This window comes from Macadamia integrifolia, chromosome 2, assembly GCF_013358625.1.
Source record: "Macadamia integrifolia cultivar HAES 741 chromosome 2, SCU_Mint_v3, whole genome shotgun sequence".
Lineage (NCBI taxonomy): Eukaryota > Viridiplantae > Streptophyta > Magnoliopsida > Proteales > Proteaceae > Macadamia > Macadamia integrifolia.
Window position 1 is genome coordinate 36,420,640 of NC_056558.1, and position 13,112 is coordinate 36,433,751.

Consider the following 13,112-nt stretch of genomic DNA (forward strand, 5'->3'; position numbering starts at 1 on the left):
AAAGACAATGAATATTCAATTGTATTCAATTTTATTAGATTTCTTTAATGAGGCTCGGAGAGTAAAGGTGGTGAGACTATTTAAAAAAAAAAAAAAAAAAAAGACAATGAATATTCAATTTTATTAGATTTCTTTAATGAGGCTCGGTGAGCAATTAGTGTAATACTAAAAGTATCTTTGATGACGACAACTGCTGGCTCTGATAGTTATTCTCTTGCCGATAAAGTGTACGCTCTTAAGATGTTATTGGTTTGTTTTTTCTATTTTCGCCTTGTACTATAAGAGGGAAAAGATTCTCTTAAATTACTAGGCTGTCCAAGGAGTCATCCAACGATAGAAAGACTTAAGGGTGTATGCCCATGTGTTGAATAAGCCTTTGAATCTTTTCCACGATCGGATAACACCTTAGGTGCCCAATAATTGAAGAGAAACCGGATTCCTTTGACCCCTCTTCTTAGTCCTCCCATCACCTTTCACACCCTTTCTTGCCCCCTTTCTTGTAGCTATAGTCTAATATGATACATATTAAGTGTTTAAAATCCCAAAATTGTCCTCTATCTCTTCGTGAGAAAACAAGGCGATTTAATCATGTGAATGTCAGAAAGCTCCAATGTGCTAATCGTTTTGCTATGCACCTTCCATTAATCCAAATTGGACTGAGAAACACTAGTTTTTATCTCAAATTCGAAACAAGTAGATTCATACCATTTACTTGTCATAATTGGTAAACCTATCAAATTCAATTTAATAGTAAATGTAATTAAATTGCATGATATTATTGGGTGGTAGGCTCTTCTCAAATTCATAACTAATTAAAGACAAAACTTTGTCTTTTGTTTAAATTGCTTTCATACTGCATGTTCCAAGTTATCAGTAAGATTTTAGATACAAGTGTGGGTATATATATGTTTATATATTGATTTAAATTGTTCGAGAATTTTGAATGGATTACTGTCTGTTGTGTTAGAGACAAGATTGTCCTTAGATTTAAGAGTTTCTTATCATTGCAATTAAACATTGAGGGTTTTGCTATACTAACAATCGATACCTCCCCTGCTGTATATTAGTGTAATGGATTTATGGTATTTTATTTGTGGACAAAAAAGATGGTCGACAATTAATTTATTTCCCATACAAGGTGAATATCAAGAGAGAGAATATTTGTTAATAATTTAGTGAAATTCCAGATCCAATTGCATGCTTCGTAAATAGTTTATTGAATAATTAAAAAATATTATTAAATATAATAAATATTTTATAAACATTTTGAATTTGATTTTTATATCCAATCAATGATTTAGATTCTCTGTATAAGAAATTTTGATAGAAGAGGATAGTGATAATAATTATTTTCACATCTTTAGGTGTATTATATAATAATACAAAGTGAAGGAGTTTATTTTAATTAATTTATTTTTTTGGGGCATAAGCATTATAATATACTTTTGTTTTTTTTTGTTTTTATTTCCTTTTGGTATAAAACAAATTTATTAATATCTTGCGCATGAAATAGCAAAGCAGGCTTTATATCTCGATACTTTTAAGTGTTTTTGTGTGTAAATTATTTATAGGTAAAAGAATGCTCCCTAGTTGTGTGGCCTTGCGCCAACACATAGGCCAATGAGTAGGCATACATGAGCATCAAAGGGGGTTGGGTTTTTTTGGGTTTCACAGGGGTGGGGGCATCATGTTGCACCCTCTACGTCTCGGCACAAGAACTGTACAATCAAAGAACTTTCCTTTCCCCATACTCTATTTGAGAAATAAAGATAAGCACACATTAAGATACTTAGGTGCACTACCCCAGTGGGATCCTTTACTCATTTAACAAGACAAAGAAATTATGATAAGACAGAAATTAAAAATGACTTTAATTCACTGAATTCATTAGGCTTTAATTCCTCATATTCATGAGGTTTTAATTCATTGAATTCATGATGCTTTAACTCCTTGAATTCATGAGACTTTTGTTCATTGAACTTATTAGTTTTTCACTCTTAATTCAGGGATTTAACTCTTAGAATTCATGAGGCTTTAATTCTTTAAATTCATGAGACTTTATGAAGAAACAACTATAGATAGAGGTGGAGGGGAGAGTTAAGAGGTACAGTTGAAAAATCTCACCCTCCCTCTTGAGAGGAAAAGATTCTTCTTGTCCCTACTTTCATAGGGAAGGTATTCTCTCTCCTTACAAATAGTTGTTAGTATTGTTATTCCTCTATTATCCCTATGAATTGTGAACTTGTTTAAGACTTGTATCCCCTAAGGTTATGTTTGGTTGTCAAAAATTGAAAAGAAAAAAAAATTAAAAATAAAATAAAATTGAGGAGAGAGATAAACACATTAATCAATCATTGCATCATCATTATTTTTTTTCTATAATCATGCAATGATTGATTTATGTGTCTACCTCTCTCCTCAAATTCAATTTTTTTCTTTTCTTCTCTTTTATTTTATTTTTTTTTCTTAACAACCAAACATAGCCTAAGAATATTTGCACTTGTCTATCATCTGGTAACTCTAGGCCTTACCATATGATGGATTGAATACCCTAAAACTACTTAAGGTAGAATCAATGGAACAAATTTTTTATAAGTTCATTATTGACCAATACAAATACCCCATTTTGTCACCTTAGAGATGTTCACGCAATGATGGAATGTATATTTTGGACAAGAAGAAATACCATCTTCCGTAATTTTTAAAACCTTCCGAAATCCCCCTAGGGTTTATTGAACACAATTAGTAAAACTATCTTAAAGAAGATCCAAAATTTATGAATTGTGGGTCAACCTAGGTGTTCACTTGGGTAGTCGTATATTAGTGCATTGGCCCAACAAGATAATCTTCCTTGATGCTCTAAAAAAAATTTCCACATTGTAGAATAGTGAGGGAATTCGACTGATAGATAGATAGGGGAAAATCTGGGTATACCATTTGTCAAATTCCAGCCTTAGATTCAACCATACATGAATTAAGAAATTTTCATTTGTTTTGAGTTATGAGTGATGTCTTCTGGGTTTTGCCTCCCATCCCATTTTTTATAACTTTTAAATGTTATTGTGTATGTTATATTTTTAAAATTTGAACCCTATTTGTGTGTTTTTCTACATTTTTATTTTGATAATATCATATGTCTGCAAAGTTGATGTTTACAATTCCACTCTAATGTATTATTTAAGTGCTGTACTTTTAAACTTGTAATTAGCTAATAAAATTTATACTGTATTTTTTTTGTATGTGTTGTTATAATACACATTGTTATAGAAAAATATCAATTTGGGGGGGGGGAGGTGGAGAGGGAAAAATCATATTTTTTCTTGTTGATAATTCAATTCTTTAATTGACACATGACTAATTCCGTCATTAAAAAGAACAATCGAAAGCGAAATATAAAAGAAAATTTAATAATTGAAATATCTTCTATGTTATCTCCAAGGGGGAATTGGAGGGAATAAGAGAAGTGAAATTTTCATACTTATAATAGAAACTTTAGTAATCATTATTCCATGTGAGAGGTACTAACTCCAAATCATGTCATATTTGGTTATTAAATTTTTCTTTACTTTACAATCAAAACCCTTTATTATAAAATGTAAAATAAAAATTACATGTAAAACGTATCATTACTAAATATGTAAGAAATATAAGTAGTTATACAATCCATGGGCCAATGATTAAAAAAATATATTTTTTAAGTATGATAATGTCACTTTTTTTCCCTTTAAATTTTCATTGCAACCAAACATAGTCTTCATAAATCTTCATAAAATGCTTTCAAACTTTGAACTAATAATAAATTATGAAAATATATATTTAGACCCAAATATCAAAATTCTAAAGCATTGTTTGAAAACATATGTTTAGAAATTTTCACCCCATAGAAAGATTAAGTTACTACCTCGAGTCACATTTGATAGGATGCATTCGTATTGGAGTTGGATGATCACCATCTAGTTACATAATCCAGAGAACTTTTGGTTGTGAATGGGCATGGAGTTGCTTTTTGTGGAACATATAGGAAGAAAAAAATATCAAAAAATTTAACCAAGAAAATAAAAATCCAAATAGTACAAGTCATAGGCTCATAGAGTGGACCCCTACAATTGTTTAGATTCTTAGTACCATAATTATCATGTTGTGTATAATACTAAAGGTCTCATTTATTTATCAAAAGAAAAAAAGAAAAAAAAAAAAAAGGACTTGCTTTGATAGAAAGAAGAAAAGGAGAGAAATGGGAAGACATTATAGGCGACAGTACGGGTTCTTGAGGTCGACCCAATAGCGCATAGCTTTGTTACTACCATCATTATCACGTTGTGTATTTAACTAAGGGTGAAGGATCTCATTTATTTATACAAAAGAAAAGAAGACGTGCTCTGATCTCCATTGCAAGACCTATAGGACCTTTTCTTGTTAAAGTTGAACCCTAACACAAAAGTCATAGGACCTTTGCTTGTTAAAGTAAAACAAAAACCATATCAACATGAAGCACACACTCTTTGAATTATTACATGTTTAGCGAATCTGAAAGCAGTGAAAAGTACTAAATGTCCCATGTGAGTGACCTCAACAAGGTAAGATAAGTCGAACTCAGAATCACATTTTTTGAGGCAAAGATCCCTTACCAACTCAACTACCCCCTTGGTTCTTAATTGCATTTAATAAACACATATTTTAGTATATTTGATATATCTCTTTAAGTTTTCATATTGGGTTGGATTCACGGGTATGATTCTTACTCCCCACATATTAAAAAGCCAAAAGAATATGAAGCTCCTTATTCAAGTCTATTGTATTTGGTCATTCTTGCAACTTCTAGTCTTTATAAGAAATCAACAGCGAAAACTCATGTTAAAACTCAACCCAATCACCTAGGCCAGCCTAATTAACCAACTCAAAATGGGTTGAGTTGTGCCCTACCAAAAGGGTGGTCCATTAGGTCCTGCTTGATTGGGATTCTGATAACGGACTTCTTTGATTCAGCTAATTCTAGAATGGGAGAAGGATCACTATGACGCTAGAGTATAGTGTCTCACTTGTAGTGGGTGTCTAATGAGGAGACAGAATGTGGGTTCCATTGGTGGGAAGTGAGAAAATGTACATGCCTAGAAATTTACACACTCACATTGTGACCTCCAATCCATATTGGAGATTGTGGCACTTATGTACCGAAGATTCTAAACAAAGCAACCTTTGAGTGCACCTTTTCAACCTATAGGATTGATTTTGAGAATCCTAAAAACAAAAATGCCTGAATTCCATCCAAGCATGAATGGTGCGTGGAAGCGACTTCTTGACCATAGCCTGATCCTAGGATCCGACTCTTTTACTATGTAATATAGGCAGTAGCTCAGATCCAATGCGTTGGGACACTCAACATGAAACCTGATACATAAGTACGTGCCTTGAGGTGCTTCAGGGCATTGGATCTGGGCTGCTGCCTCTATTGCACAATAGAGGAGCCCCGTCCCTAATCTTATCCCCATACTTGGAATTATTTCCCAAATATGTTTTTTTCTTTTTGGGTAGAAATTTCCGAAATATATATGTCACTAAACATATTTCCCTTGCACCTAATTCCATTTCTACCTTGAAATCCATGAGTGCACCTTTTCAACCCAAATTCTAAACAAAGCAATCTTACTGAGTGCACCTTTTCAACCCAAAATTTCAGAATCGTCAGAGTGATTCAATCCCACTGAAACCTGTTTCCCTTGCGCCTAATTCCATTTCTACCTTGAAATCCATGATCCAATGTTAAAGCCAAATAGTTATTCTACCCAAGAAAAAAAAAATTAAGGCTATGTTCGGGGTAGGAGCTAAACGAAAAGGTAAAACAGTAATAAAAAGGGGAGTCAAGTCATTTGACCGTGAGCATACACTTCCCCTTCCCCTTCCTCTTTCCTTTCTCAAACTTTGCAATAGCGGGAGCCTTGTGCACTAGGTTGTTGTTTGCTGTTTGCTCTTTTTGTTTAACAACCGGATTGGTTAGGTTAGATTTGACTATTCATGTTTTGAAATAAATGGAGCTGTACATGTTGTGGATGGGGACAGTGAGTCAATGACATATATGGGCAGCAGGAAAACTCCCACTTCCCTACAACAAAATTTTGTTAGAGAAATATTTTATAATTTTATTGTCATTATTGGCATTATTTACAACTTGTACTTGGTAACCTTTAACAGCAGAGTACCCATCCATTGCTCCACGTGAATAGGTTTTCCTCAAAGCCAATATCTCTAAGGCCTGAAAAATGTTGAAAATCCACATAACTTGCAACAACTCTAAAATCTTTGCCAATGAAAATGAGATTTGAGAAGACGGCCACTAGCTAACGGATCATAAAGATTTGTATGTAATGTCCTGCCTAAGCTTTTTGATTAACCAATCCCCAATTTCAAGGATATCAGTCAATCTTTCTTGTATGTTCCATGGAAAATAAAACCCTACTTATTGATAATAAAGCAACTTAGGAAAGGCTAAAGATGTAGATAATCACTCCCGATGGGAATATGTAAGAAAGCTATAACATAAATGTAAAATTGAAACTAAAAAGAGCAACAGTGGAACGTGAATCCCTTTCAAGGAGCCATGGAAGGTTGATCGCGAAGGACCAACAAGGCCTAGGGGTGTGCAAGAGTTGAAACCTTGGATGGGAATGTATCGTCACAGACCATTGTCTCAAGAAGCAAATTGAGTAGTAAAGGGTTTTAAGAATTGGAATCGTATCGGTTGAATCAGAGGACTTCAACTTGCTGCTAATATCATCTTAAGAAAGAAGATGTGTGACGAAGGAATCTCTTCATCCACTACTTAAATTAAAACCCATTTCTTTATAAATATTGGAAAGTTTATTTCCACTTGGATGAGGCTGAGTGTCGATCTTGCACAAGCATAGAAGGTAGAGGCCCGGAAGTGGCTCCAGGATTAGTCATCTGACGCCCAAGTTATAGACCTCATAGAACAGTGTTTTCACAGGAGTAATGGTGTGAACTTACCCGTTCTGTCTTTTAGGGTTCCATCTTATAGGATTACCCATTTTCCTAGTTCTATTGGGATACGTCTTCTTACATTTGTGGGGAATATTCCTCATCCCGGTATCTTCTCCTCCTCACGTAGTTAGAGTCCTCGCGGCCTCTATTAGTTGAGGATGACTCAGTCTCCCCCTCCTCCTGTTCTCTGGAGTTATGGTCATAGTAGATATCCCTTGATTGTGTGCCATGTGCCCTTCCTTTGGATGCCACGTGTTCTTGCTTCACTGGATGACTAATTTGAGTGTATCAAATAATAAGGCTATGTTTGATAGCCAAGAGAAGAAAATAAAACAAAGGAAAAGAAGAAAATAAAACAAAGGAAAAGAAAAAAAGAATCTACCAAAAAAAGGAAAAGAAAAGAGAACAAAAAATAAAAAGAAATGGTGAGAAAAAATAAAAAGGTATATATGTTTGATTACCATTAGAAGATAAGAGAAGAAAATAAAAGTTTTTGTATTTTCTAATGTTTTCTTGTATTTTAGACAATGAAATTTTTTTTTTTTAACAAAATAAAACTTCACAATTCCCAAGGAAAATTTTAAAATTCAAAAACTGAATCTTCTCTTGGATCAGGACATGCTAGACACAAAGAGAAATTCTTAAACTAAGAAAGAAGTACAAATTTTCTTTTCTTGGCCACCAAAAAACATGTTTGGTAACCAAGAGAAGAAAAGAAAAAAAAAGATCTTTGTGCTTGGCATGTCCTAATCTAAGAAAAGAATCAGTTTTTGAATTTCAAAAATTTCCTTAGAAATTGTGAAGTTTTCTTTTGTTCCTTAAAATTTTTTTGTCAAAAACATAAGAAAATATGAAAAAATACAAAAACTTATCTTTCCTTCTCTTTTAATTGCTTTTTTTATTTTTTTCACTATTTCATTTATTTTTTCTAATTTATTTTTTCTTTTCTTTTTTTTCGCTTGGCTGCCAAACATAGATTAAGTTTCTTAAATCTTCATGATAAGAGATCGTGAAGAAGAGATTCTTTCTTCAGCTTGAATGTATTTGTGGGCCAAAAGTACAGAATCCTGGTCTTTTTTTTTTTTTTTTTTCCGATGAAATACTTAATCCTTGCCCTATTAAGTTGAGATGTGTCTCCATTGGGTGCTAATTTAAAAAGCGTATGTGTGTGAGTTTCAGTAACGGGCATTTTTAAAATCTGAAACGGCACTGGATCCAATGACGGTCTTCTCTACATTCCCGTAGCCGGCGGAATTAAAAAGCCAAATTTTGGGATGGAGTGGCAAGTGGCCAAGTGGCCAAGTGGGGCTCAACTAACGGTCCAACACTAACGGCCCATAATGCTTTTACATTGCGAACCCCGAAATGCCCCTGCGAGTGTAATCGAGAGTTAAGTGAAAGCTTTTCCAACGCTCGCGCGCGTAACATAAGACCTGTCAGATCGTGATCAGTCGGATAATTAAACGTGTCAAGTTTATTTATTTATTTATTTATTTATTTTTAAAACAAAGCCTTAATCATTGAAATGTAGAGTTGCCAAACGGGGTCTAGTAGCCGAAGAGCAAGTTTAGGGGGTTGAAATCGTCTGCAATTCCAATCTCGTACAATTCCGTGAAATACCACCTTTAGGGGGTGACACGTGTATTGATACCAATGCAATGGTCCAGATCTGGTACAACTAATAAAACTTTAAATCAGTGAAGAGTCATTTAAATCAGATATGGACCATTGCATTGGTATCAATACACGTGTCACCCCCTGAAGGTGGTATTTCACGGAATTGTACGAGATCGGAATTGCAGACGAATTTTTTACAAGTTTAGGAGTTGGGACCGGTCTTTTTATAATCCATCGTTCCTTATATGCATCGTATAAGTTTAACAAGGTGTTCGATTCATTGTAAACCTGACTCAACCCAACACATTTAGGTTTCGTTTGGTGTCGTTCTAAAAAAATATTTTTGGAGTTTTTTCGTTTTATTGGAACGAAAAAACGGAATCTTCTATTTGGCGCACTTATGGTCAGTTTCTGTTTTTTTGGAACAAAAAGTTAAAAAAAAAACTGAAAAAACGAGATTGGACGGAACTCCATTTTGGAGTTCCGTCTTCCCAGTTTCGTTCCATTTTACAAAAAAAAAAAGTTCCCGATAAAAATCTGAAATTTTGAAACACCATTTTTTCGTTTAAAAACTGTATTTTGACACAGAAACTGAAATTTTCGTTTTTTACACGAAACGACGTTTCTGGAACAGAAACGATACCAAACGGGCTCTTAGTCTAATAGTTTCTATGTATATATATATATATTTTTTTTTTTTCTAGTAGAATAAAATATATGTTGATTAATTTATCAATTATTGAATGTAATTAAGTGTAAAATCTTTTCTAAATTATTATGATTTATTAAATTTCTGAAATCTAAAATAATTTAAGCTTATTTAAATGCCTATTTGATGCTTAATTAGCTTGTTTAAGACCTGATTAGCGGATTATTAGAAGTCTGATTAAAACCTAAAAACACGACCAAGACCGACTATTCTCTTAATTAGACAGGTCACAATACAAGGTACAAGCCCACCAACCCCTAACTTAATATTCCCTTCATAATTAATGAGAGAGGGATAAGCACGCCACCAATGTGTCGTACACTAATAGGCAACACCAATGGGGCGTGGAACATGGCATCATACATGAGGGGTAGACAACATAGTTTTTAATGTTGGATTGAATCAAATCAATCAAGATCACTTGGATCAGATTGGTAACGGCCAAGATCAATCTCGGATCCTAATTGTTTGATACTGATCAACTGGTAGGGTATAAGGGTAAAATGGTCTAAAATACTAATTCTTAAAAAAAAAAAAAAAAAGATAAATCCATTCGATCCTAATCGATATAGATCCAGGTTGATATCAGTTGAAATCAATCTCGAGTGTTAAAACCTTAGTAGGGAGTCAATTCAAAAGGAGAGATAGATGCAACAACTGTGTGTAGCACACGAATGGCATGCCAACCTTTTTTTATAATTAATTATCCATAGGGGGGTTGGTGAACTTTGTAATTTTGCGAGAATTCTTTTCGGGGAGGTTTTCACCGCAAGAGGGGAACCGATTAGAAAGTGTCAAATGGGGGGTTTTAAGTCATTTCGACCCCCCCTCTTGTGAGAGGGTGGTCAGGATTGTGCACTCATTCGTTAGTCAAATGTCAAAAGAAAAATAGACATATCATATGTCAAAGTTCTACAAAATTACAAATAATGTAGGTTTGTGAGATTTTCATAATTTCGAATCATATTTCAACCTCTGTATCAAAGCTCGTAATGAGTTAAAATTCAATAACAAGCCAGTTGCATAAAACTCAATAAACATAGTGTTGGATTTATGGGTTAAATTAAATATTCGGGTTGATTAAATGGGTGAGAGTCAAATTGCATGAACCGGTTCGGTCCACTCTCAAGCTTAGGGATATGCTGGCTCAACCCATTGTGGTTTAGGGTTTTGAGTGCAGGACAGTATTATAAATACTAGGTTTTGGGTCCCTACAGCCATTATTCACTCTTCCCCACTTTACCACTAAAGTGAGAGAACCAAGGAGGTTTAAGGGGCTGTAGAAGATCCATAGCCAAGCCAAGAGAGCGGAAGTGGGAGTGACCAACATCAATCATCTTCAGCATACTAGGTGAAAGGTACAAATCGATCCTCCATAATTTTATTAGATTCGTGTTCTTGTTTTTCCTGTGTGGTTTCCTCAATAGGGTTTCAAACTCAAACCCATAGGGAGTTCTAACAAGTGGTATCAGAGCAGACCACATGGGACAAGAATCGATTGAAATTTTCTTATACATGAGGATTTTGATTGTTACTTAAAACCTGATTTGATTAAAAATCATGAAAATCATAAAAATCGTAATTTTACCATCACTTAAAGATCCTGTATGGGAAAACTTTCTTCACAAAAGTTGTAGATCACGAGAAGACGGTCTCGACGGTATGTCGAAAGTCACCGGAAACCTCCGGACGCGTCGGCACGTGCCGTCGGAAATCGGCTGCCGGAGGAGAGAGAAAAATAAAAAAAAATAAAAAAAAGGCGGCGAGTCATCGCCGGTTCAACTCGGAAACCCTACCGATTTGAACCGGCGACACAGTGGGTCAACTCATGTGCACTATTTGACTCGGTCAGAGGTTGACCGGGTCATTGACCAATTGACCCGAATTTGACCCGGAACTCATATGGCCGAACCGGTTGGTTTGGATTGATTTAAAAAAAAAAAAAATAAAGGCTTGTTTGGTTTTTGTTCATTTTGGGTTTTTATTTAAACTACTTTAAATTTCATTTAAAGGTTCGTTTTAAGGCCAAATTGAAATCTGTTTTTTGCGTTGGATTTCTTGTTTTGGGCCACATTTAATGATCTAATTTTTAATATGACATATTTGTTTGAAATTTTATGTTGTATTTGGTTTCAATTTGTTCCTTTTGGGTTTTTTATTTAAACTACTTTAAATTTCATTTAAAGGTTCGTTTTAAGGCCAAATTGAAATCTGTTTTTTGCGTTGGATTCCTTGTTTCGGGCCACATTTAATGATCTAATTTTTAATATGACATGTTTATTTAAAATTTTATGTTGTATTTAGTTTCAATCATTGAAACAAAATGGCATAAATCAATGCTTTGAAAAATATATATGTTATTGGTTACTATGAAATTGAGAATTTTTTTTGAGATATGTTAATATGGAAAAGGGTGTAAGCTTCCGCTCATTCTTAGTTGCAAAGTAATTTTGCTTTAGGAAACCATGAAATGATGAGGTGAAATCCACCAAAGTGGTACATCTTATTATTTCATGATTTTCCACAGGGTGGCAATGTAGGTGACATTTGCCCAAAGGTGATATTACCAAAGTTAAGAAAATGACAGTAACCTAGAGGTTCCTAAGCCCAAAGGTGAGGGGATTTCAAAAGTTATTGTTCTTTTCACAGTAAATATGAATTTACAAGAGGACCAATGCATTCTTAGCCCAAAGGATATGAATGTAGTTGCGGTTGTGACTTTTGTATGGTTATTGTTGTCCTAGTGACATATTTATATGTATGTTTTGAACATAAAGATATACATCTCCAATGGGAAAGATATGATAGAACTGAGTGAAACCCACCAAAGTGGTACATTCAGTTCGATTGTATCTTCCCCAACAGTAAAGATGATACTTTCCCAAAGGTTATGTCATCAAGGTTTGAGGATAATCATCCACATTTCAGAAAGGGACATTGAATTTGGAGTTCTTTTACCCAAAGGTGATTGAATTCCAAAGTTAGTGTTGTTTTCACAGTTAAAAGAAGAATATAAGAGCATCAACTAATTCCTGTCCCAAAGGATAGAGATACATTTTTAGTTGTAACTCTTATTTAAAATATATTGATGGTATTACATGCTTTTATATTATGATTTATATTTTGATATTTGGCATGTATTGTGTTGTTGTTACTGCTGTAATAAGATGACCATTCCCTCAAGTTATGTATCTTCCATCCCAATACTTACTGGTAACAACTATCAAAAGTGGGTGGAGGAATTAGAATTGCATTTAGGTCTTCTTGACTTAGACTTGGCACTTAGGGAGCCTAAACCTGAGCCTCTCACAGACTCGAGCAGAAGTGCTAAAAGGACCAAGTTTAAGAAATGGACTAAAGCAAACAGAAAGTGCATACTGGTTTTAAAAAAGGCAGTTCCTGAAATTATACGTGGGAACATAGAGATCAAAGACACTGCAAAAGAATTCTTGGATGCTATTAAAGCTAGATTTCAACACAACAAGAAAGCTGAGAAAACCACATTGATGACCAGGCTAATGAATACAAGATATGATGGATGTGGGAGTGTTAGAGAATACATTTTGGGTGTAGCTACTGATGCTGGTAAACTTAAGGATCTTGGAATACAGATCGATGAAGAATATATTGTACACATTGCACTGAATACCCTTCCTAGTCAGTATAAGGTTATCCAATCTACTTACATTACACTGAAGGACGATTGGAGCCTAAATGAGCTCATTTCCATTTGCACTCAAGAGGAAGAAAAATTGAAACAAACTAGGTTTGAGAGTGCACATGCAACTTT